We start from the raw sequence: 25,284 nt of genomic DNA, 5'->3' as shown, positions 1-25,284 counted from the left end.
AGATTGTTTGTAAGCTTCTCTAACCTACTGAATCTTACCAGATGTCCTAAAAATATATGTCACTAGGGCACGTGAAAGAGTAGGACTACATCTAGGTGCAGTTACCACCACTATCAGGAAGAGTAACTGTTTTATGACCTCCTGACATTTTCTTCATAAGATAGTATTATTATTGTGGGAGAAGAAAGATAATCCAGTCCTTCCAGGAATTCTAGGAGGACCACATATTTCCTCTCTGAGAAGTTTTTTAAAAAAATGATGTCTGACTTCTAGGCCATTTCTAAAGCTGGAAGACAAGGTAACCAGGAAATAACAAATAATCGGGCAATGGGTGAATAGATAAAACAGACAAAAAAAAAAAAAGTCCTCGTGAAGTACTCAGTGTCGTGGAAAGTACTATAGTGTAGTGATTTAAAGCAGGGTTGTTGCCAGAATCTGACATTATTATTTTCACGCTGCTGCCACTATTGTAATCATAACCATTGTATCAACATAATGTTCTAATTTTCTTCTTAAAAAGAAGAAAGCATATTCTTTTCAAAAATATGTTCAGGGGAAGCCAGATATTCCCTGTGCTCTTCTGTAGCTGTATGTCTAGTTGAAGCTTCAGGTTTTAAATTTAAGTAGACCTGGACTGAATCCTGTCCCTACCATTTATAACAAGTGACTTTCACAACTTCAGGTTTCTTAGCTGAAAAATGGGTGTAAATACCCATTTTCTATCCTGTTAGATCGTTAGCATAGTTCCTGCACATAGCAAATGCCAATATATTTCAGGAATTATTATTTTGAGCAACTTCCTCTCCTCTAAAATAAAGAAAAATTCTAACTGTTGCAGAGGCTACTGGCCCTATTTTATTGGTGGAGAATATAGGGGGTATGTCTTCACATCAAAATTAATATTTAATTAAAACTTTTTTGGTACATAACTAATATCTCTTGCACTCAAGCAACCTGAGCGTTCTTGTTAAACATTTATTAGCAGGCAAAAAGTTACGCTAAGAAACTAAACCTTTAGAGAATTTTCTGTTTAGGGAATATACTATTCTGACTCATTATGGTAATATCTTACTCTTTAGCCAAGTAAACAGTAAACAACTCATAGAAATAAGTGAGAAAATTATTAAACATATGCTAGAATATTATATGGAAAGACTTGTGAATGTTTTATGTATTTCTACATAAGTTTATTGCTTTGACAATATTTTCCCTGAGGTGCTACATATATAATGCCATGACAGCATATCTCCATTTTATAAGGAGTTCAGCTGTAAGCATGAAACAAGGATTGCCTTGGTTAGAACATTATGTATAGGCTTTTTTATTTAAGAGAAAACATTTTTATGTGATATTCCTTGTCTTCACTACAGTCACTGGTTTAGAGAGAGGTTTTAATCTAGCCATAATTTGGATTGACAGTTTACTCTGTTAAACCCTGGCATGTAATCTGAAAAAAGTGTTGAATACAGTATATGATATACTGACTTCTCCTTGTTTAAGTACAACTTTCTGAGAGTTTCACAGAAAGGTACTTTTTTTACTTCATTTTGATTACTAATTTTTAGGTCATATGTATTTTTATTCAAAGTTCAAATTATGGAAGCTTGACAGGAGCCAACACAAAATAGAACTAAGAAGTTAATCCTTAAGATATTCTTTTATCTGTATTATTCCTCAACTAGAAATATTTGAAAGGCTCTTTTTTTTCATACCTGTTATCCAGCACTTTGCTGTATAGAGATGGCTTAGAATAAATGTGTTAGTCCCTGGTGATCTGGTGAATTTGAGGAAAAAGTAATATGACAAGGGTGGGGCAGGAAAGGGATGGAAAAGAGAGGAAGTGAGGGTTTTAGAAGTAAGAATCATAACAAATCTCAATTTTTTTTGAAAGTTTTAGTGTATAATTAAATTTTTAAAAGTATGTTCCCCAGCCATCAGTAGGGCATTCATTGAGATTTAATCCATTAATATTCCATCCTCTCTACAGCCCTTCTCTACCAGGGAAGAGGGCATTTGACATAGGAAAAATAATACACAACGAGTTCTACAGCCTCACAATTTGAAGGAAAAAATTGTTATGGAAAGTTCAGAAATGCTTTTTAAAATATTCTAGATTCTGAAACTCAAAAATGTCAAATCCTTGTGAACATCAAGTTGTCATGCCAATGGCAGAGTAAAGAGCTCATTGAATTTAGGATTGTAAACACTAAAAAACTTCTTTTGGAATTATGTTGTAATTGATTATTATATAGAACACAATTGCTTAGCATAAAGTCAATATGGATATCAAAAAAACATTGGAGGGCTTTAATGAAATCTTTCATTGGCCATGGCAGAAAGACAGTATTCAGACTTGCATGGTGGAGAATTTGGTGTACCCATGCAATGTTAATGTCAGATAGGGGTCACACAGATTGCATGTGTGATTGCACAGCCATGTAATCAAGGATCAAAGACAAGATCATCAGGATATTTCATATGTCATTTTACAATATGCTGGATCCTTTTGGAAGCAGCAGTGTGGATTGCAGTGCATATTGATATAAGCTTCAGGGGATCTGCATCTAAACCCTGACTTTACCACTTAAGAGTTATATAAATTTGGACAACTCATTTAACCTCATTAAACCTCAGTTTCTTCATTGAGAAGGTGAGGATAACACTAGAGCCTTGTTTTCCATCTCATAGAATTTTTCTGAGGATTAAATGATTGCAGGTAAACTACAAAGCTCTGTAAAATTTAAATGGTTGCTATTGCTACAGGAAATATTTGTCAGATTCACTTATAAAAGAACTTGATGTTTTTTACCTTTCAGTGTAAGTCCGTTTATGAAACATATGCTTATTGACTCAAGTTGGTGATCAGTTTTTTAAAATTTCACCTTAATAAAGTGCTGAGTCGTTGTGCAAACATTTCAGACAAATGCCTCTGAGCATAATCATTTATAACAGTTTTCTTTAGAACTTTAAATTGAGTGCCACTGTCTATTTTGGAATGCAATGCTAACATCTTAATTTATTTTCAACTAGTAGTTAATTTCCTTTAGAATGTATATCATCAACACTACCTAGTCCTGAGAGTTTCCAGACTTTTAGAAACACATACTAGGCTGCCAAAATCTCAGGTCCTTCTGTGGCAGCTCAACTCACTGATCGTTTTCTCCTCAACATCCTACAGGACAGGAGACTAAAATCATCTGCTTAGAAATAGTTAAGTTAGATAAAATGGTCCCCCCAAAGATACTATAAATAACTATAGATTTCTTATATGACAACTGTATCCAAGTAATGAGTTATATATTAAAAAAAAGCAAAAACTCATTTACCAACAACCCCGATTATAAAATATCTAGGAATAAACTCAAACTTTTTCAACTAACATTGTAGAAGTTTTGGATTAATAGTAATACATGATATATTATCGAATCAGAAAAGTCACTGTCAAATGATGTTTAGCTTCAGCATAGTCAAGAAATTTTTTAAAAAGGAGCTTCCTACTGTATATAAGAATGTAGTATAATGCTATAGACATTTAAAAATCTGGTACTGGTACTAGAATAGATAAATAGTAGCACAGAATAGAGAGAACAAAAACTCATATGTGTGGGAAATCATATATAACAAAGGTGACACTTAAAATCAGCTGGTCCAGTTACCCAAACAAATGATATTTGGACAGTTGGACCATTTGAAGGAAACCAGGTAGATCCCTACCCCAACCATTTAGAAAAATAAATTTCTTATGGATTAAATATCTAAATTCAATATAGTAGTATTTAATATGTATATAAGCATATTATGTATATTATATATATATATTACTGTACAAGAAAATGTGGGTGAATACTTTTATAATCTTGAAGAGAAAATGGCATTTCCAAGTATGACCTAGAACTCAGAAGACACATAGGAAATATTTGGTGATGTGATGATCTTATCTGATTATATAGAAAATTAACATTTCCATACAGTGAAAGGCAGAAAGTCCAAAGGTAAACTACATGAACCATAGCCAAGAGCAAACAGGATGGGAGAAAATACTAAGCTGCAAATCAGTAACCAAGGCAAACAACCTGAGTAGACAAATGAGCAAAAACTATGAGCAAGAAATTTATTGAAGACTACAAATGACCAATTAGTGTAGAGAAAGGTACTTGACCTCACCAGTAAAAAATAATCAAATACAACATTTCTAATCAGGCTGAGAAAAATGTCTAAGATTCTATCTGGTATTTACAAGAGATGATAAAATCTAGCACTCTCTAACACTCCAGGTATCTTTTTGGAGTACTATTTGGAAATATCTATTAAAATCTCAAATGCACGTGCCTTTTCACTCACCCAGCAACAACACATCACAGAATCCATGTTAGCACAAGAGAAGAATGATACCTCTGTAAGGCTGTCCATCTGTTACCAATGGTAACTTTTAAAAAGGGAAATAATATAAATTTCCCTTAAAGTGGTACAAATAGGTAATTTAATTATGTAATTCCAACAATGAAAAACTGAGCCCAGAGAAGGAAGATGGAAGAGATGAAGTAGGAGAGCATCTCCATAGGCTGGCATATAAAATGTCCTCAATCTATTGTTAATTTCAAAAACCAATTTATAGACTAATAGACATAATCATCATATCATAGTGCATCAAAGTATCCACAATGCACATCTTTATGAAATGAGGCTAGAGCATAAAGACTTTACTTTTTTACTTCATATCAGAGACTGCAAACTGGTGACCTGCCAGCTTGATTCAACTAGCAGATGTATTTTTTACAGAGAGAGAATGTTTTAAAGATCAAAAGAATTCATGAGAAAACCTGGACTTCCAGCTCTCTTAAAATAAGATTTGGAAACCCAGGACCCGTATTCTGGCCTGGCAACAATTGGCTTGAGCTGGATAAACGCTGCCCCCTTTAAAAGGTATGTACCCTCTCTGTGTCAGACTTGACTCATGTTGTTACCTGCCAGGTTTCCAGGGGCGTTGGAATTTGCTTCCTTTATTTCACATGCTCTTATATTCTGTGAATTTGTTACAAGTATATATTACTCTTGCAGATAAAATGTAAGGATTAAAATTTATGATGGTATACCCTGTGAAACTTGTAATAAATTATCAAAGAATTTCAATGATAATATAGCAGTAGTATTATAGTGCACTTCAATTTCTAGTAGTTATAAATCCAGCATTTTAAATTAGCTACAACAAAATTGAGACTAGCTTACCTAGAAATATCCTGAATGTTGAAATCAGATATTAAAAATAGAGCATCTGAATCCATATTTATAGAACACCTACTATAAGCAAAGAAAAATGATAGATGCTGCATAGCATACAAAAACGGAGTGTGTTATCATTCCTTTTCTTTCTAAGTCATCCATTAGGTCTAAAATAGCTAACTGGTTGTCATACATTGATACTATTTTTTCATAGTATTCATCACATAACTTATTGTATAATTCCTTACAGCACTCAGTTATTTTACAATCCTGTTGCTAAGAGAGCTTTACTACTGTTTCAGTAATCTTTTAACTATTTTTCCATCCTTCTGACTCTGCATTTCAGTATCAAATTCATCTCTAAAACATTGTTCCAATCCTGCCATTTTATTTTTAATACATATTAATTCAGCTCTATAATTTGGAAAATCAAAGCATGCCACAAGTTGATCCCAAAATGTCTAGATTTACTATTTTTCATGTACTCTGTTTTTCAGCCAGAAATGGGTTGCTGATTGTTTTCTAAACATATAATTTCAGATGTTCCATTTACTTGACTATTTTCTTCTTCCTGGAATGTCAACTCTTCCATTTTAGTTGTGGTTTAAAACCCTAGCCAGCCTTCACATCTTAGCTCAGATGCTGTCTCCACCATGAAGCCTTCTGCCGCCCCAGACAGAGATCTCTTCCTCTGAACTTCTCTTGTGGTTTGCCTGGACTCCTGATACATCACACAATCAGCTGATTGGCGTCACAGTAATTAAGGCATATGTCTCCTGTATCCTTCTAAATATAAGTTCCTAAAGAGCAAGGATTGTTGTCTGCAAGCACAGAACTTTGCATACCGTTAAAAGTTTAAATTTTTCACTTGAAAAGTCATGAGATATACAAACTGATGTGAGGCAGATATGAGGAAGCAGACAGAACTGTAATGAGGAAGACAAAGCAGACTGATAGAGGTATCTTATAGGAACTTAGGCTGCATTAGGGTGCTTGTGTGGGTGATAAGAGGACTGCGTCATTGCCTAGGTGTAACACATGCACCTGGTACTTCCTTGACAGGATGACAATAAGGGAACCTATTCTCAGTAATAATAACAGGGTGTTCAGCTGAAGTCAACTGAGGATTTGGAAAAAGCTGGTTTGGTACAGCCTGTGTTGAGTGGCTTAAAAATTATAGAGTGAAGAATTGCCTAAGAGACAATGTTCTTAGGAAAGCCAGTTAAAGCTTATAGGACAGAGTGTCAGGCTGGCTGTTGAAAGACTTCTGATAACTTTCTGTCATTTGAAGAGCTGTTGGTGGTTTGGAAATAAATCATGTTAAAGTAATCAGCTTTTGACTGTCATGAGTCCTCAAGGGGAAGTGACATGAAGCCTTGATAAACCTTAATAGCATAACTATGATAGATGCCATGATTTATCAGGCTACCAGATTTATCAGGTAGCTGATATGAAAACTAGTTCATACACACCCTCAGTGGCCACAGACCATGCAGTTTATTTCAGCCAGGACTAGACTTCCATAATAAGCCAGTACATATGGTATGAGGCAAAGAGTGGATGCCTGATTACCAAAGCTAAGGAGGGTGTTATAAAAGCAAAAAAGAGTTCAAATAGCCTTTTTTGGAAACATTTGGAGGATGAAGGGTTTGGCATAATGATGAGCAGGCTGAAAGGTGGCCAGGAATCATTTCATTCATTATTCTTTTCCTAAATGGGAAGATCCTGTATCTTGAGATTAATGCATGTGAGAATAGAAACCTAGCTTTGGACTTCTGACATAAGTCAGAGCAATTAGAACACATGCCTCCAAAAATCTGCAGATGGGCAGGGACTCTGAGAGTTTCCCTCATGAGCTAACAGTGTCCCTATACTCTGCTGGAGCTAGACAAATCCAGAACTAGGATTAAACAGGGCACTTCCAAAAATCATTGAACAGGAAAGAAGTTTAATCTTTGCTCCTACAGGCAGGATTTCATTTGTTTGCTCAAGTAGCATCTGGGAGATCATTAAGAAATACCTGGATGGACAAAAGGGAACTCTTGTGCACTGTTGGTAGGAATGTAAATTGGTGCAGCCACTATGGAAACCAGTATGGAGGTTCCTCAAAAAATTAAAAATAGGGACTTTCCTGGTGGTCCAGTGGTAAAGAATCCACCTTACAGTGCAGGGGACGTGGGTTCGATCCCTGGTCAGGGAACTAATCCCACATGCCGCAAGACAACTAAGCCCATGTGCTATGACTACTGAGCTCGCGCACCTCCACTAGAGAGCCTGCATGCTTGCAAACTACAGAGCCCACACACCCTGGAGCCCACGTGCTACAACTGGAGAGAGAAAACCTGCACGCTGCAATGAAGAGCCTGCACACCACAACAAAAGATCCCGCATGCCTCAGCGAAGATCCCCTGTGTCGCAACTAAGACCCAACACATCCAAAAATTAAAAATTTAAAAATAAAACTACCAGATCCAGTAATTCCACTCCTCGGTATTTATCCAAAGAAAACAAAACTAGTTCGAAAAGATACATGCACCGCTGTGTTCATTGCAGCATTATTTACAATAGCCAAAATATGGAAGCAGCCTAAGTGCCCATCCATAGATGAATGGATAAAGAGGATGTGGTGTGTGTGTGTGTGTGTGTGTGTATTTTCATGACTGTGTAATGAAATATTACCCAGTCATGAAAACAGAACGAAATCTTGTCATGTGCAACAACATGGATGGACCTAGGGGGTATTATGCTAAGTGAAATAAGTCAGAGAAAGACAAATACCATATGATTTCACTTACTGTGGAATCTAGAAAAAACAAATGAACAAACATAACAAAACAGAAACAGACTCATAGATACAGAGAACAAACAGGTGGTTGCCAGAGAGGAGAGGAGTGGGGAGAGGAAAGAAATAGTTGAGGAAGATTGAGAGGTATAAACTTCCAGTTACAAAATAAATGAGTCACAGGGTGAAATGTACAACATGGAGAATGTAGTCAATAATAATGTAATATCTTTGTATGATAACAGATGGTGACTAGACTTACCATGGTGATCATTTTGTAATATATGGAAATATTGAATTGTCATGTTGTACGCTGGGAACTAGCATAGTGTTGGAGGTCAATTCTACACCAAAAAATAAACAAACTTGGGAATACCCTGGTGATCCAGTGGTTAGGACTTGGTGCTTTCACTGCCAAGAACCAGGGTTCAATCCCTAGTCGGGGAACTAAGATCCCACAAGCCGTGTGGTACAGCCAATAATAATAATAATAATAATAATTTTAAAAAAACTCATGGAATAAGAGATCAGATTTGTGGTTACCAGAGGCGGGGGAAGGGAGAACTGAATGGAGGTGGTCAAAAGGTACAAACTTCCAGTTATAAGATAAATAAATACTGGGGATATAATGTTCAACATGATTAATTAACACTGCTGTATGTAATACATGAAAGTTGTTGAGAATAAATCCTGAGTTCTCATCTCTAGGAGAAAAGTGTTTTTCTTTTTATTTTGTGTCTATATGAGATGATAGGTGTTCACTAAACTTATTGTGGTAATCATGATGTATATAAGTCAAATTATTATGCTGTACACTTTAAACAGTGCTGTATGTTAATTATATCTCAATAAAACTGGAAGAAAAAAAAAACACTTGGAGCTGATCAGTGGAGATAACAAAAGTTGTACAGTTGTCCCTCTGTATCCATGGGGGATGGGTTCCAAGACCCCCAATACCAAAATCCAAGGATGCTCGTCCCTTTTGTATAATAGTGTACATAGCATTTGCATATAACTTATGCACAGTTTCATGTACTTTAAATTATCTCTAGATTACTTATAGTACCTAATACTAATATGTAAATGTTGTGTAAATAATTTAAATACAATGTAAATGCTGTGTAAATAGTTGCTGGCACACAGTAAATTCAAGTTTTGCTTTTTGGAACTTTCTTGAATTTTTCTTTTTCCTGAATGTTTTCAATCTGCAGTTGGTTGAATCCAAGGAGGCAGAACCTGGGATTTGGAGGGCCGACTGTAGTTGGGAGCAATGGATTGTGAATCAGATAACAGCCAGCAAAAAGAAGCAGAAAAGTGAGAAGTGCTCAGGGCAATTTTTTTCTTCTTCTTCCTCTTTTTTTCTTTCTCTCCTTCCCTCACTTTCTCTCTCTTTCTTTCCCTAGAGTGCTCCTTAATGAGAGATACCAGCTGTTGGCCAATAGCTCCTTAAAGGGGCCACTGGATACCTGACTAGAGTTTCAAGACCACCAGTCTAAGTCTACTATAGATATGAACATCTCCTCATATCTCAGTAGCCCCTAGTAAATCATTGCACATTTAATATGGATACAGACTATGAATCATAGTCTTAAATCATGTTTGCTTTTACTGAAAATAGATAAAACTAGTCATATTCAAAGGCATGAGTATATTTTTCACATTATATTTGATTGTACTTATATAATTTCATTTTTGATAGCTAACATATACATATGGTTCAAAATTGACATTCCTGTCCCAGTGACATAGTCCCCTTCCCAGAGACGGTCAGTGATACCAGTTTCTGGTATATGCTTCCAGAAATTGTTTATGTATGCACAATTACATATACAGGTATCTCACACACCTGTATAGTTAATGTTAATGCCTGCACGTTAATGGTAATGTGTTATTAACATTAATAATACAGTCCTGAAAATCTGCAAGAGAATGTTAAGCAGGTGCCTATTTTTATCATTCTAATGCATCTTGTGTCATGTCAACCCCCAGACCCCCAATTTCCTAAATCATATATAAACCACAGTAAAATGTTTATATATGTAACATACTATAATATTAGGATAAAAATTCCTTAAAACATCACCTACTAATCACCAATAATAGACATACTAACAAACCTTTGCTTTGTATGCCTGACTAGGGCATCTTCAGGCACTGACTTCAGAGAAGCAGATGACTTTTGTTGACACTTGTGAGCGTCCCAAAACGTGTACATTTGATTCTTAACCTACCAATGTGTCTGCAGTATAACTCGAGGCTTTCCCAAGCATTGTTTTCTTAAAATTGTACTGAGTTTGGGTGATGTAAATATGTTATTTTTCTCTATTAAAAAGTGTTGAGATATGTATATATTATTTTTTCTATAAGATTTCTGTATTAAAAACTAGGAAGTGTACTATCGAAAAAACAAAACAACAGCCAGGAACTGAGAAGTTGCCTTTTTCTATCATTTTGCACAAATAGGTATGCTATATACACTATTTGTACACTTTTTAAAACTTGTTTCTACACACAATATTACCAATAGTTGTCTCTGGGTAGTTGGACTTTGGGTAATTATGTTCTTTTTGTTTATCTGATTTTCTGTATTCTCTACATCTTGCAACATGAAAAAAGATTTTTAAGAATGTATATATTTAAAAATTTTTAAGTAACTAGTTCAACTTTTAAAAAGTCACTTATGTGGACTCATTCCTCAGGCCAGATGTCATCATGTTTAAGTCCAACTCAGCCTATTCTTAATCTATGATTATTAACAGAACGTGATTCTACATATACATGGTCTCCCGATTAATCATTTATACTTTTAAGTAGAATTAATTATTGACAATTACTGTGATAACTTTAATAATGTGAACCTTAGGATGTTTACTTCATCATGTATTCAACCATTGAAAGGCAAATAATATCCTTAAACAAGAGTTTCACACTTTCACTTACAGCTAGTTAAAATAATTTTGCCTGTTTATCAAAATCTAAAAGAAAACTTTGGACACTAAGAAATTGACAAATTAATTTTCTATATAAGGCATTTTTTTCCCCTCCATTGATACTGCAATTTATTTCCCTGAGTGATCTGTATTCGAGTCTGTAAGTTACCCATGGGCAAGGCAGGCAGCAAAGGCTTCCCCGAGAAAGGCAGTTTTGATAGAAAACAGTGTATCACCTCCCCATCCTGCCAGTAATTTCCAAAAAAATTGAGTACATCATCCCTTCATGAGAAGGGGTGTAAGGCACAATCTTGAGAAGACTTTAAAGCCAACAGTATCACTACAGGCAAAATTACTGTAAAAATAAATCTTGAGAATGGTGCCAGTTTTAAGACTTTATTTTGCTTATGATAGCACTATGAGAGGTGGGAAGAGCAAATCTACAATTCAGATCCACAAAGAAATAATACAATGAAAACTGAAAGCACTTTCCAAATCAACTAATACAAACAATATAAATCTGAGTTCATGATCCAGAAAAATGGCTGATGAATGACTATAATACACTATTGCAATCAAACAAAATCAAGGAAGGTCAAATTTGAATTAGAATGTAAATGAAATAGAATTTCAAATAATTTAGCAATGTTTTTGCCTTCATAATCAAATATAATTTTGCTGACAGCATAATTAAAAACTATCCTTGCCCTAGAGTCAAGTGGATGTAAAGATAGAGAAAATGCATTTTGTGATTTAAAAAAAAAAAAAAAAAGATTAGGAGCTGAGAAAGAAAAACCTACCTCTTTTTCCCCAAAGTAGGGAAAATTTGCATTAAAAGACTGATTGTTGATCAAGGGTCAAATACCTACTAAATCTGGTCTCATCTAAAGTCAGCTTGGTCCTTCCCCATGCTGCTAGTGCATTCTCTTGCCTCTGCTCAGCAGCATTTCTCGACTGGCCATTCTGGATCAGTGCCTAAGTTTTAACACTGCCTAGATGAGCAAGGTTAATTTCCTATAGACAGTAGGTATATGGAGGAAAATCAGAAATATTAGCAGGGCTAACCTGTCAGTCTAATAAACAAAAGAAGAGAGGACAAGGAGAAAAGAAAAAAGAGGGAATGAGTTAAGTAAAGATATCAAAGCATATAATAAACAGTCCACAAGGTATAAACCAACTGACCAGAGAGGGTATGCAGTGCCACTTAAGGGCCAGAGAAACTTCTGTATCACTCACGTTGGAAGGCTTCAGTCATGTGCCATTATTTCTCCACCTAGACTTGGATCCAAATAGTCCAATCTGCCAGAAATGTGAGGTGAGTATTACAAATTTAGGTTGGAAGACAGACATCTAGACATACAATGTGTTAAAGGAGAGGAGAGTATAGGATGCCCTGGAATACATAGAGGGGGCAACTAATATGAATTTAAAAGAAACGTAGTTTAACTGAGGCTGAAAGGATGGGAAGAGGGTAGCCAGGCAAAGAGAAGGGAAGGATGTTTCTCTCTTAGAGAGGGAATGGATTCTGCAAGTGCCCAAAGGCAAGAGAATTGTTAAAGAGAAGTGAATTTAGCATAGACTTGAGAGTAGTGTTGAGCAATGAGATAGGATTGGACACCATCAGGATACTAGAAAATCTTGTATGTCACCTCAGGGACAATGGAGCCACTGCAGGTATCAGAAATTAACTTGAAAAAAATCACTTACCAATGACTGGCTCTATATAATTTTACTTTTAGACTAGACACATGACAATTTAAGCTAGAGGATAATTAAGAATTTTGCAAACCCCCAAGAACATTGTTATAGCTTTTAATCATCATTATATTTTAGATGAACATGGTATATCCTACAAATGGCCTTTTAACTTTATCATGGGGTATTTATGATTTAGCTCCTTCTCATGAAAATACTGTATCTTTAAAAAAATTTCTGATTGTTTAGATAACAAAAAAATAAATTCTTGTTATATTTTAGAATTGCTGGAAGCTTAAAATTTTGATGACTCATTTCATCAATAAAATGTTTTCAGCATATACTTTATATATATGAACAAAAATACATGAATATATAGAATAAAAATACATGTGAATATATATTGCATATGTTATGTACATAATAGTACATAATTTCAAATAAATTGTATATAATATATTTTGTATAAAATATATACATTATAAAGTATATGTAGAAATTAAAAAATGAGCAGAAAAAAATTAGAAATCAAAATTCTAATAGAAGAAATAGAACTTTCCCAAGGGACTTGGAAGACCCACTCTGGAGACAACTGTTATAACCCACATAAAATCAGAGTTCCGATTTTTTTTCATATTTTCATTTTTTCATAAATTCTGCACATGGGACTGTATATTTCTTACTTGAAGAAATAAAATATTATGTGGGGAACATTCTTAATTTCAGGCACACTTTCACAGAAAATTAATCAAGTGTTCTTACTATTTTGATTACAAAAGAAAAATTCCAACCACAAGAATCACTGAGGTCACCATGTACTCTTGAATGGATTCAGTGTGTTATGTTGCCACAGGAATTTCAAACTTGTAAAGTTGTATGACGCTCTCGAAGCCTTATGTTTCTTACTGCAAGGAACAGAGAACAGATAGATTTTAGTACTAAAAATTAAACCTAAGGACCTCAATAAGAGAAAAATAAAGAAGGTAAGTGGGAAAAAAAAAAAAATGCGGTAAAAAGGACCATCATTTAAGGCCCTCCAGAGGCTTCCTAGTTTAAAATAACTCACTACTGTCTTTTCTGGACTGAGGACCTGCATTTGAACACACCACTGAAAACCCTGGTGTGGTGGCCAGACCATGGGTTCTTGGGTCAGCCTGGTTTTGATCCAGCTCTGTGTGAAATTAGGCAAGATACTTAACCTTTCTAAGCCTTTGTTTCCTTATCTATAACATGGGTATGAGTGACACCTACCTACTAGGATTGCTGGATGGATTAAATGAAATAATAATGTATGTGAGGTGTTTAACACAGTACCTGGGCTGTAGTAAGCACTCAATAAATACCAGCATAATTGTTCAAAGAAATAGAAGTATACAGTGAACATAGCATCACCTTTTCTGACAAAAAGCCCAGGGTTAACATAAAATATAAACACTTTTTAAGCTTTTGTTCTTACAGAATTTTGATTTTCTAATTATCACAGTGTACTTTCAAATGTCTGAATCAATGCCATTTCATTTAGATTAAAAACTAGAAATAGCAGGCTATCAAACTTGCTTTCTGCAAAGCAGCAGGCAGAGTGCTGAGGGCCCAGGATGTGGAAGAGATAAACATAATTAAGTGGGAAGGGCAATGATTAAGGCAGTCTTAGCTTATGCTAGGACAGGTCTTGCTAGTAGAAGGGCAAATGAGGTGATAATTTCAGTTCCTAAATACTAGAGCAAGAAGCTGTGAGACGGTTGTTAGGAGAGAAATGAAAAATAGTCTCAAGGAGAAAGAGGGCTGAAAAGTACAACATACACACATGCTTCTTTCCTAAATATTTGCCTGTGTACATTATCACATGCCACATGCCATGCTAGGCATTTTCACAAACTGTCTTTATCTGCCTATTTTATAGATGAAACCCTAAGGTTCAGAGATTATAAATTGCTTGCCCAAGATTATACAAAGAAAATAGAATTACAGTCAGTGGTGGCATATGTTGTTTGTAGTGATGATTATCGTAATATGGGTCAGGGACATTAGAGAGACCAGGCTCAAAGGAGCTGAGCTATGGAGAAAGAGTCTGCTCCTAGATTTTTAAGCAGCAGTTTTAGGATCTTCCACTTGACTGAAAATAGCCAAATTTGCATTGAAAAGTCATTGAAGTCAAGAGATAAAAACCCTAAGAGACTTCATGTGGGTGATTTGTTGCTACAGAAGCAACTTGCTTGGTACTTGATGGTTACAGGCTGAACAGTTCTTGCTTTTTGTCCAGGAAATGTAAAACTGAAGGAATGCAGATTTGCCAGGCAGGGAAATAACTCATTAAGCTCATAATATGATAAAAAGAAACAGGTTGTGAGAGAAAATTTTTATATAGAGTTTTTTCTGAACAGTCTTATTTAGGCTTATATCATTGTTTAATAATAAAGTTTTATGCCTCGTTGTCATCTATTTTGCTTACTGATTGCACAATTTGCAGTCACTTTGGGACAGGGGTCCTGAGGCTGATTACTAAAAAGCTGTGAAAACTTTTATCCTTATCCACAGTTAAAGCACCCAAGCATTTCAGCTACCTTTCAGAAATATTTTCAGATTCTATAGACACTAAAAAACTCTGCTTCTGTGATGCTGTGGAAATAGATTGGGTATCTAAAACCTGCACTGTAGAGACTATTTCTCACCTACTAAGATTGTGCCTATAATTAGTAGATACTATCACCAAGATAGTGGAATTTAGGCTCATCTGTTGGGGCCTATGTAGTACAGGAACCCTAGGAATCAGTGACTAAAAAGTCTGGATTTAGCTTTTGTTATTAAAAAAAAAAATCTTAAGCCAGACACAATAGGAGAAATCTTGTCTGATTCCACTTACATGAAGAACCTAGAATAGACAAACTCAGAGAGACAGAAAGTTTGGTAGTTATCAGAGTCTGGGAGGAGAGGAGAGATGGGGAGTTATTGTTTAATGGATACAGAGTTCCAGTTTGGGAAGAAGAAAAAATTCTGGAGATGGATATTTGTAATGGTGGTACAATGATGTGAATGTACTTTATGCCACTTAGCTGCATATGGTTAAAATGGTATGTTTTATGCATATTTTATTTACCATAATAAAAAATTCTTAAGCCACAGCAATAATGCCAATAATACCTACCAATATTGACTAGTGCACTGGACAATGTGCTAAATGCTTTTCATGCACTCTCTTAGTTAACCCTTAAGGTAAGTACCAGAGAGAATGAGACACAAAAGCTTAATTCATATGTCTAGGCTTCACACAAATAGTAAATGGTATAGCAGGCTTTGAACCTGGGCCTATTTACAAAGCCCATGATATACATACAACATTATATATATGGGACTTTAGAGAACTTTTTAAAGTTTATATAAAACTTTTATATTAGATTTATATTTTCATATCATACCAAAGGCAAGATTTATATAAATAAAAACATCAAAGCTCAGTGTTCTAACACTAACAAGTGGCTTTATTCTCAGGTGATGCTTTTTCAACTCTCCTTCATCTACAGAACTTTAAACACACAACAGAGGCAATCTCAGGGAAGAGCATCCATCCTTGTTTCTGAACAGTACAGTGTAATTTTGACAATAAGATGGAGGAGGGGGAGAGTGAATTTATTCTTTCCCCTTCTGTTCCCTACTGTTGTTTCAGATCACAGTGCCACTAGATGGCCTCTTTTTTGATTTCAAGAATGGACTTGTTACTTTTTGATTTTGCCCTCATATCATACTCTGCTCTCAAAACTGTCCCCCCTCTGGCCTGGGTAATCCATCAGGGGCCCAACCTCCCCTAGTTTCACAAAGGTAGGCAAATGACTCCAGCAGAGACAGAATCGTTTTGAAGGAGTGAGTGTTGACTTCCTGCCACTTCAAAAGAACCTGCCTGAAGATGAGGCCGGTACTTAGAAATACCATAGCCAAGAAATGGAGAAAGTTGTCTTGACGCTACTTTAAAATATCTGGCTTTTATTTATTTATTTATGGCTGCATTGGGTCTTCATTCCTGCTCGCGGGCTTTCTCTAGTTGCAGCAAGCGGGGTCTACTCTTCGTTGCGGTGTGTGGGCTTCTCATTGAAGTGGCTTTTCTTGTGGAGCATGGGCTCTAGGCATGTGGGCTTCAGTAGTTGCAGCACACGGGCTCAGTAGTTGTGGCATACGGGGTTAGTTGTTCTGCGGCTTTTGGGATCTTCCTGGACCAGGGATCAAACCTGTGTCCCCTGCATTGGCAGGTGGATTCTTAACCACTGCGCCACCAGGGAAGTCCCAAAACATCTGGCTTTTGTTCCAGATGATTGTGTGCCTGGCACACAATAAGCACTGGATTATATTTTCCTTGAAATAACATATTGTCTGACCAACTTATGAGAACTCCAAGATCTTCATTTCTGAAATGTGACCCTGAACGCAATCTCTTCTCATTCCACTTCTCCCATTCATTCATTCATTCTCTGAATATTTATTATGTATCAGGTGAGACAACACAAACAGAAGTCATAATCTGTGGTGAATGTAGCATCAGAAACATTTAGAGTATTATAGGCGCACAGAGGAAGCACCTCTGCCTCTGTGGGAAGAGTATTCCAGGCTGAGGATGGAAGGTGCAAGCTCTCAGGGGGCTATGCTTGGTGGGTTCAAGGACACCACGGAGGCCAGTGTGGCCTGTCTCCTTTGTTTCCACCTTTCTCCCCCTGTGAAGATGGTTATCCATGCAATGTGCCCTTTAGTTTATCTTTTTCCTTTTTTCCTTGGAGAGAAGATCTCTTTCACTCCTAAGGCTATGAATAGATGACTTCCAACACAAACCGTCAGTCCTAATCTCTCCACACAACTCCAAGCAAGCATTTTCATTTGCTTTCATGAAACCTCCACTTGGATTTCCTCCTCATTCCTTCAGATCTACATGTTCTCCAAAGAATTCATCATCCTCTCCACCCCAAACACACCCAACCAGCTCCTCTTCTTGGTAATACTTTCCTTGACAATGGCCCATTATTACTGAATCAGTGAGGCTTACAACTTTGGAGTCACCTTTCCTTCCCCTTCCCTGGTATCTCACATGTAATCACATACTTAAACCAGACGGCAAACTGTCCAAATTCCAAGGATGGCCCCCACCAAAGTTCTAAGCCAGAACAAACATGTGTAATTGGGCAATCATTCTCTGGCTATTGCAACCAATAGGAAATTATTTTTTTTCCTTTTTGACTCACCTGCAACATTTATCTTTACCTGAAAACTTTTATGGAGGTAAAATCTGGAAAACCACAAACCACACTTCCAGATGAGCTTCCATGGTTAATGCGTTCTGAACAAATCATTTTAAACACAGTGAAAACACTTGAGTGCAAGTGTTTATGCATCACTACACGTTGACTTAAGACAGTTGGGATTGCCAGTTGGGTTTCCCTGTGCTGTTTCTAACGGTCCCAGGGATTCTAAACTATTCTGTCTTAATTTTATCCTGGCATTGAAGTGATGTGAAGTCTCAAAATTCACTTCAGTGCTGTGCAAGGGCTTCTAAACAGCTCAAGCTTTCCTCATTAAGACAGCACTCCTATTCTCTCCATTATTTTTTAACTTTTTATTTTATATTGGAGTATAGTTCATTAACAATGTTGTGATAGTTTCAGGTGTACAGCAAAGTGATTCAGTTATACATATATCAGTTCTTTTTCAAATCCTTTTCCTATTTAGGTTGTTACATAATATTGAGCAGATTTCCCTGTGTTATACAGTAGACGCTTGTTGGTTATCCATTTTAAATATAGCAATGTGTACATGTCAATCCCACTTTCCCTAACTATCCCTTCCCCCAATCCTTCCCCTCTGGTAACCATAAGTCATTCTCTAAGTCTGGACATATATCCAGAGAAAAACATGGTCTGAAAGGATACATGCATCCCAGTGTTCATTGCACCACTGTTTACAACAGCCAAGACATGGAAGCAACCTAAATGTCCATCAACAGAGGAATGGATAAAGAAAATGTGGTACATAAATACAATGGAATATTACTCAGCCTTAAAAAGAAATGAAACTGAGTTATTTGTAGTAAGGTGGATGGACCTAGAGTCTGTCATACAGAGTGAAGTAAATCAGAGAAAGAGAAATATTGTATGATGCCACTTATATGCAGAATCTAAAAAGAAATAATACAAATGAACTTATTTACAAAATAGAAACAGACTCTCCATATATTTTTTTTAACTTTCAAGCATCACTTCTTTAGAAAGCATTCCTGGCAGCTGGGCCGGTCAAGGTGACGGTCAGTGGTGGGTCAAGGTGAACAGTGGCTGAGGTGTGGGAAGTGGCATGGAGTCGAGCCTGGGACTGCGGAAGTGTGGGGGGACCACAGTAGAAATCCTCAGGGGCAAGAAAGAAAGCCTGGACCTCGAAGTCCCTGAGCAACTCTTCTCCTTGGATTTGGGGAGCCTGCCCCCCATCTTAAAAAAAAAAGAAAGGAAGAAAGCATTCCCTTATTTATCAATACTTTATTCACCCTCATGTGCTTTGTGTTACTCCAGCATTCAAGCCAAAATATTTGCCAATTCTGATTGAGAAGTAGGCAGTCCATATGAACAGTAAAAAATAATTTATCAAGAATAATTAAAATTCCATTTTAATGATTTCAAGAAATCATGGTGGTTGTTTGGCTTGATGAAACCCAGCACTGGAGCCTCCCCAGCTCTTTGGTGGGGCTAATGGCGGACTCTGGGAGGGCTCACACCAAGGAGTAGTTCCCAGAGCTTCTGCTGCCAGTGTCCTTGTCCCTGTGGTAAGCCACAGCCAACCCCCACCTCTGCAGGAGACCCTCCAATACTAGCAGCTCAAGCTTTTAAAATCAACATCTTCCCTGAATCCAAAATTATTGCTCAGATTGGTGACTCCATCTCACTGACTTGCAGCACAACAGACTGCGAGTCCCCATCGTTCTCCTGGAGAACTCAGACAGACAGTCTGCTGAACGGGAAGGTGAGAAATGAGGGGACAGAATCCACGCTGACCATGGATCCTGTTAGTCTGGGGAATGAACACTATTACTTGTGCACAGTGATTTGTGAGTCCCAGAAACTGGAAGAAGGAATCCCAGTGGAGATCTACTCTTTCCCTAAGGACCCAGAGATTCATTTGAGTGGCTCCCTGGAAGTTGGGAAGCCAGTCACAGTCACGTGTTTGGTCCCTGCTGTTTACCCATTTGAAAAGCTGGAGATAGAATTACTGAAGGGCAACCGTACAGTGAAGACACAGAACTTTCTGGAGCCTTCAGAAATGAAGTCCCAGGAAACAAAGAGTTTGGAAGTAACCTTCACTCCTGTTTATGAGGATATTGGGAAAGCTCTTGTTTGTCAAGCTACAGTACACATTAATGAAATTGATTCTCAACCCCAAGTACGGGGGACTACAAAAAAACTGCAAGTCTACGTCTCACCCAAGGACACAGTTATATCTGTGAATCCCTCCACAAGCCTGCAAGAAGCTGACTCCATGACAATGACATGTACCAGTGAAGGTCTACCAGCTCCACAGATTTTTCTGGAGCAAGAAATTAGACAATGGGAATCTACAGCTCCTTTCTGAGAATGCAACTCTCACTTTAATTGCTATGAGGATGGAAGATTCTGGAATTTATGTGTGTGAAGGAGTTAACCTGGTTGGGAAAGACAGAAAAGAGGTGAAATTAATTGTTCAAGAGAAAATGTTTACTGTAGAGATCTCTCCTGGATCCCAGATTGCTGCTCAGACTGGCGACTCAGTTGTGTTGACCTGTGATGTCATGTGTTGCGAGTCCCTATCTTTCTCTTGGAGAACCCAGATAGACAGCCCTCTGAATGGGAAGGTGAGGAGCAAGGGGTCCAAGTCCACGTTGATCCTGAGCCCTGTGAGATTTGAGAACGAACATTTTTACCTATGCACCGTGACATGTGGACATAAGAAACTGGAAAAGGTAATCCAGGTGGAGCTCTACTCCTTCCCTAGAGATCCAGAAATTGAGATGAGTGGTCTGTTAGTGAGTGGAAACCTGGTCACTGTAAGCTGCAAGGTTCCTGTTGTGTATCCTTTTGACCGGCTGGAGATTGAATTACTTAAAGGGGAGAGTATTATGAAAAATAAAATCTTTTTGGAAGATGTAAGTAAGAAATCCCTAGAGACCAAGAGATTGGAAATGATCTTCATCCCCACCACTGAAGATACTGGAAAAGTTCTTGTTTGTCTGACTAAGTTACCTATTGATGAAATGGAATTTGAACATAAACAAAGGCAGAGTACACAGGTACTATATGTTAATGTTGCTCCTGGTGATACAACCCTCTTGGTCAGCCCCTCCTCCATCCTGGAGGAAGGTAGGTCTGTGAATATGACATGCTCTAGCGATGGCCTTCCAGCTTCGAAAATCCTGTGGAGCAGGCTGCTAAGTAATGGGGATCTATAGCCTCTTTCTGAGAATATCACTCTCACCTTAACGTCTACAAAAATAGGAGATTCTGGTATTTATGTCTGTGAAGGCATTAAACAGATTGGAATAAGCAGAAAAGAAGTCAAATTAATTATCCAAGTTGCTCCAAAAGATATACAACTAAACAGCTTTTCCTTCTGAGAATGTCAAGGAAGGAGACACTGTCATTATCTCCTGTACATGTGGAAATGTTCCCCAAACTTTGATAATCCTGAAGAAAAAAGGAGAGTCAGGCTACATAGTGCCTAAGTCTACAGATGGTGCATATACCCTCCACAGGGCCCAGTTAGAGGATGCGGGAGTATATGAATGTGAATCTAAAAATGAAGTTGGCTTTCAATTAACAAGCATAACACTCGATGTTAAAGGAAGAGAAAGTAACAAGAACTATTTTTCTCCTGAACTTCTCATGCTCTATTGTGCATCCTCCTTAATAATACCTGCCATTGGAATGATTATTTACTTTGCTAGAAAAGCTAACATGAAAGGGTCATACAGTCTTGTAGAAGCAAGGAAATCAAAAGTGTAGCTAATGTTTGAAATGCTCAGAGACACGACGTTCAAATCCTCAGTACTGCTCATCATTCCATGAGGAAAACAACAAGCTAGGAGTCCAGACTTCCTTGAATGTAGTAAACTCTTGGAAAGAAATGGCTGCCTATGCCCCTTGTTGTGAGCCAGAAGCCAAAGGAAAATTTTGGCCTAAAAAATAGGCACTACCTTTGAGATGTGATAACTGGAGTAGTTTCTTGATGTGTATATGCAATAACATGACTTGTATATATGTAAAATAAAACTATGTCAGAGCAAGATTGCTTGGAATATCAGCACACTATAGTCACATTTCTAAAATTATTAAAATGTTGCTTGGACTGACTGTTATAACTTAATTCCTGTTAATATTGATTGGCAGCTGAACCATGTCATCTTTGTACTATATTATTTCCTTTAACAAAATTTTATTCCTATAAAGTTCATAGACAACAATTCCATGTTTTGTAAAGATGCTAGAGTTTTATATTGTTATAGGCAAATGATAAACCAAGAGGGCACTGGGTTGACTTTCAGGTACTGAACACTTCAATCTATGGTATAATGGTTGATTGGATTTCTCTGGATGGTACTGACATGGTACGGAGACGTTTTATGATATTGTTTTTTCATCAGACTCTTGTGTAACTTTCCCAATGAGGTCTAAAAATGCAACTTCTTTTGATTTTCTTTTGTAAATGTTTAGGTTTTTTTGTATAGTAAAATGATAATTTCTGGAATTGAAAAAAAAAGAATTCATGGTAACTCTAGTCAGGATAAATGTTGCCAGTTAAGAATTAATATGAAGCATAACAAAATATCAGTGGAGGAAATTATTAGCAAAGCAACATAAAGTAGAATTATATAAGGTATATAAATTATCCCTTGTCAGAAGATTGCTGACTCTGAAAATTTAATGTCAGTTACAAATTAGGAACACAGTTAATATATTTATCTCTAAATGTTTTCCTTGCTCTAGGGCAGCATGCTTGTCAAACTTTTTCACACTATGGCACATGTAGAAAATCATCTTTGTGTAGTGCACTGGTGTAAGTAAATGAAGCTGCTCACAGACATGGGAACAGACCAGGGTTCTGGGCTCCAGGTCCTGTCCATCAATCCCAAGTGCTGAGAGGGCCCATATCTGAACATATTTGTTACCCATTCATGATTGAGAAGTTCTAGTCTTGAAAATGGGAAGGCAGCATAGCATAGTGGTCCTAAACTCATCTCTGAAATCAAACTGTGTTCTCAAGCCCTTCTTAGCCATGAGAGCTCTCTGACTTTCATTTTCCTCACCTGTAAAGGGGGCTAATCAATTCTACTGCACAGAGTTAGATCATCCCTGAAAGTGATTGGAATTATGTCTGATACACAGTAGGAGCTCAAAAAAAGTTAGCTGTTACCTTGTACTCAAACTTTGGTAGTATCCGAATATGAGTAAGCCAGATCATATGGAGTAAAGAGGTACACAAACTTCCCATAAGATGAATGGGTCACTAGAGCTAGTGCTACATTATAACCATCAAAATCTTCATGCTCTGCCCTCGAGAGCCATATCACATCTAAACTAGATTGTGGCTTACATTTTCCCAAAGAATAATTCTAGATATAGAGTAGAATTCAATGGGCAAACATGATCTAATTTACAGTATTTTAAACACAGAGTCCCATTTCAGAAATGAAACTATTTTCTACATTAAAGAAAATATCATTTAAATTACTTATTGTGACCATTAAGAACCTAAGATAATATGGGTTTTGCATAAGTATTATTATCTGAAAACTTTATAAAATTGAATGTGAATTTCATGAAGTCAAGAAGTAATTTTACTTACCTTGAAAAGAGCCAAAATATGTGAATCAAACTGAATAGTTGTTAATATGAAAGGAGAGTTAATACTTAAATATTAAATAGAATTTAATTCTCAGAGATTCTATCTCATTCATGTAATTAGCATCTCATTTAGCCAATTCTTATGTTCCGTGGCAGAAGGGCAAATTTAATGGGTATTTTTTTCCCGCTAAAACATATAATTAATATCTGAAATCTGTTGAGAGTTATTTTGAGTTCTCTATATTTTCACCTATGGAGAATTTGCTACAAGGAATCTCTGTACAAAATTACACAATAATTTTGTATGGGATAGTATTTTTTACTCTCAAGAAGCATAAAAAAGAAGAAAATCCAAGATGAACACATTCACTGTTGTGGCCTCTCCCGTTGCGGAGCACAGGCTCCGGACGCGCAGGCTCAGCAGCCATGGCTCATGGGCCTAGCCGCTCCCCGGCATGTGGGATCTTCCCGGACCGGGGCACGAACCCGTGCCCCCTGCATCGGCAGGCGGACTCTCAACCACTGCGCCGCCAGGGAAGCCCCAAAATGAACACATTTTCAACCTTGATTTATAATGGCGCAGGGGTCAAAAGAAAGATACATTTATTGTTATTATTTCTAGTGACAAGAATAAGTCTGTGTATCTGAAGTAAGGGATTTCACATGCAAATGTGCTCTGGCTCACAGACATTTCAGTGACTACTTTTTATTTGTTTTGTTTTGGTTTTGGTGTGTTAATATTGGGTAGATTGTCTATATACCTTCACAGTTACATGTATAATGATGACAATAAGCTGATCATATATACAACACTTTTGCCTGAAAGCATAAATGCTTTGCTGTAATTTTAATCACCACTTAAATGCAACAAGCCACAGTAATCATAATATGGTAGTTTTAAGTTTAGAAAAATAGTTTCTTTTTAACTGAGTAATGTTAAGATAATTATGTAATTTTCTTTCTCTGATTAATGTATATGTACATATATTTATAAAGTATAGTTTTAAAATTGAAAAACGGTAACAGCACTTTTAGAGTGGAACAAATATCAGAGGAAAAAATGGTAAATAGCTTTTTATTACAAAAGTAGACAGACAGGGCTTCCCTGGTGGCGCAGTGGTTGAGAGTCCGCCTGCCGATGCAGGGAACACGGGTTCGTGCCCCGGTCCGGGAGGATCCCACATGCCACGGAGCGGCTAGGCCCGTGAGCCATGGCCGCTGAGCCTGCGCGTCCAGAGCCTGTGCTCCGCAACTGGAGAGGCCACAACAGTGAGAGGCCCGCGTACCGCAAAAAAAAAAAAAAAAAAAAAAAGTAGACAGACAATATTTAAATGATTAACATAATCTATATAAATTATTACTATGTTTCACTTATATACACTCAGAAATCATTTCGATAAACATAATAGCTTTGATTATTTGCAACCCATTGAGTTAATGTGGATTTCTGGTTCCATAAAGAATGCTTACAGTTTTAAAACACTATATTAGGTGATATTTTCAGGGTAATTGATTTCTTTCCCCATCATTTCTAAATATCTGTGTCTGTATGTCTAAAATAAATCCCCCCTTTTAAGAAATAAATTTCATTTTTTTGTAGATGCCTCAGATATTTTAGAACTTGGGAAATAACACCGAGTAAAATGTTAATACACCTTACTGTTGTAGCATTTTATTAAATTAGGTATTGATAATCATGATTTCAGAGCTTTTGGACACAGTCAAAAAGAAAAAAATATTTAAAAAATTATAAATATAGAAATAACTTGGTTATTATTTGTATTAGAGATAATAATACCAATTTTTATTTGTTGCTCTGGTGCTT

At 36.7% G+C, this 25,284-nt stretch overlaps 1 protein-coding gene and 1 pseudogene across 17 annotated transcripts in view; both read left to right on the top strand.

Annotated features, from left to right (window-relative positions):
- The window catches only part of LOC137210178 (uncharacterized), a 71,950-nt gene that overhangs the window by 12,504 nt on the left and 34,162 nt on the right, over positions 1-25,284 (top strand). For 3 of the 17 annotated variants that reach the window (XR_010936294.1, XR_010936305.1, XR_010936307.1), the window contains 2 exons: positions 4,723-5,998; positions 9,214-11,313. The exons of 2 other annotated variants lie outside the window; for them this stretch is intronic. The gene's annotated coding sequence lies outside the window, so the exon portion shown is untranslated. Of the gene's footprint in view, positions 1-4,722; positions 5,999-9,213; positions 11,314-25,284 lie in introns of those variants that run through there. 12 more of the 17 variants (XR_010936298.1, XR_010936306.1, XR_010936302.1 and 9 more) reach the window with 11 other exon arrangements.
- LOC137210674 (vascular cell adhesion protein 1 pseudogene) lies at positions 19,339-23,189 on the top strand (annotated as a pseudogene).

Source organism: Pseudorca crassidens, chromosome 17 (assembly GCF_039906515.1).
Source record: "Pseudorca crassidens isolate mPseCra1 chromosome 17, mPseCra1.hap1, whole genome shotgun sequence".
NCBI classification, from domain to species: domain Eukaryota; kingdom Metazoa; phylum Chordata; class Mammalia; order Artiodactyla; family Delphinidae; genus Pseudorca; species Pseudorca crassidens.
This window is presented reverse-complemented; position numbering and strand designations above follow the sequence as displayed.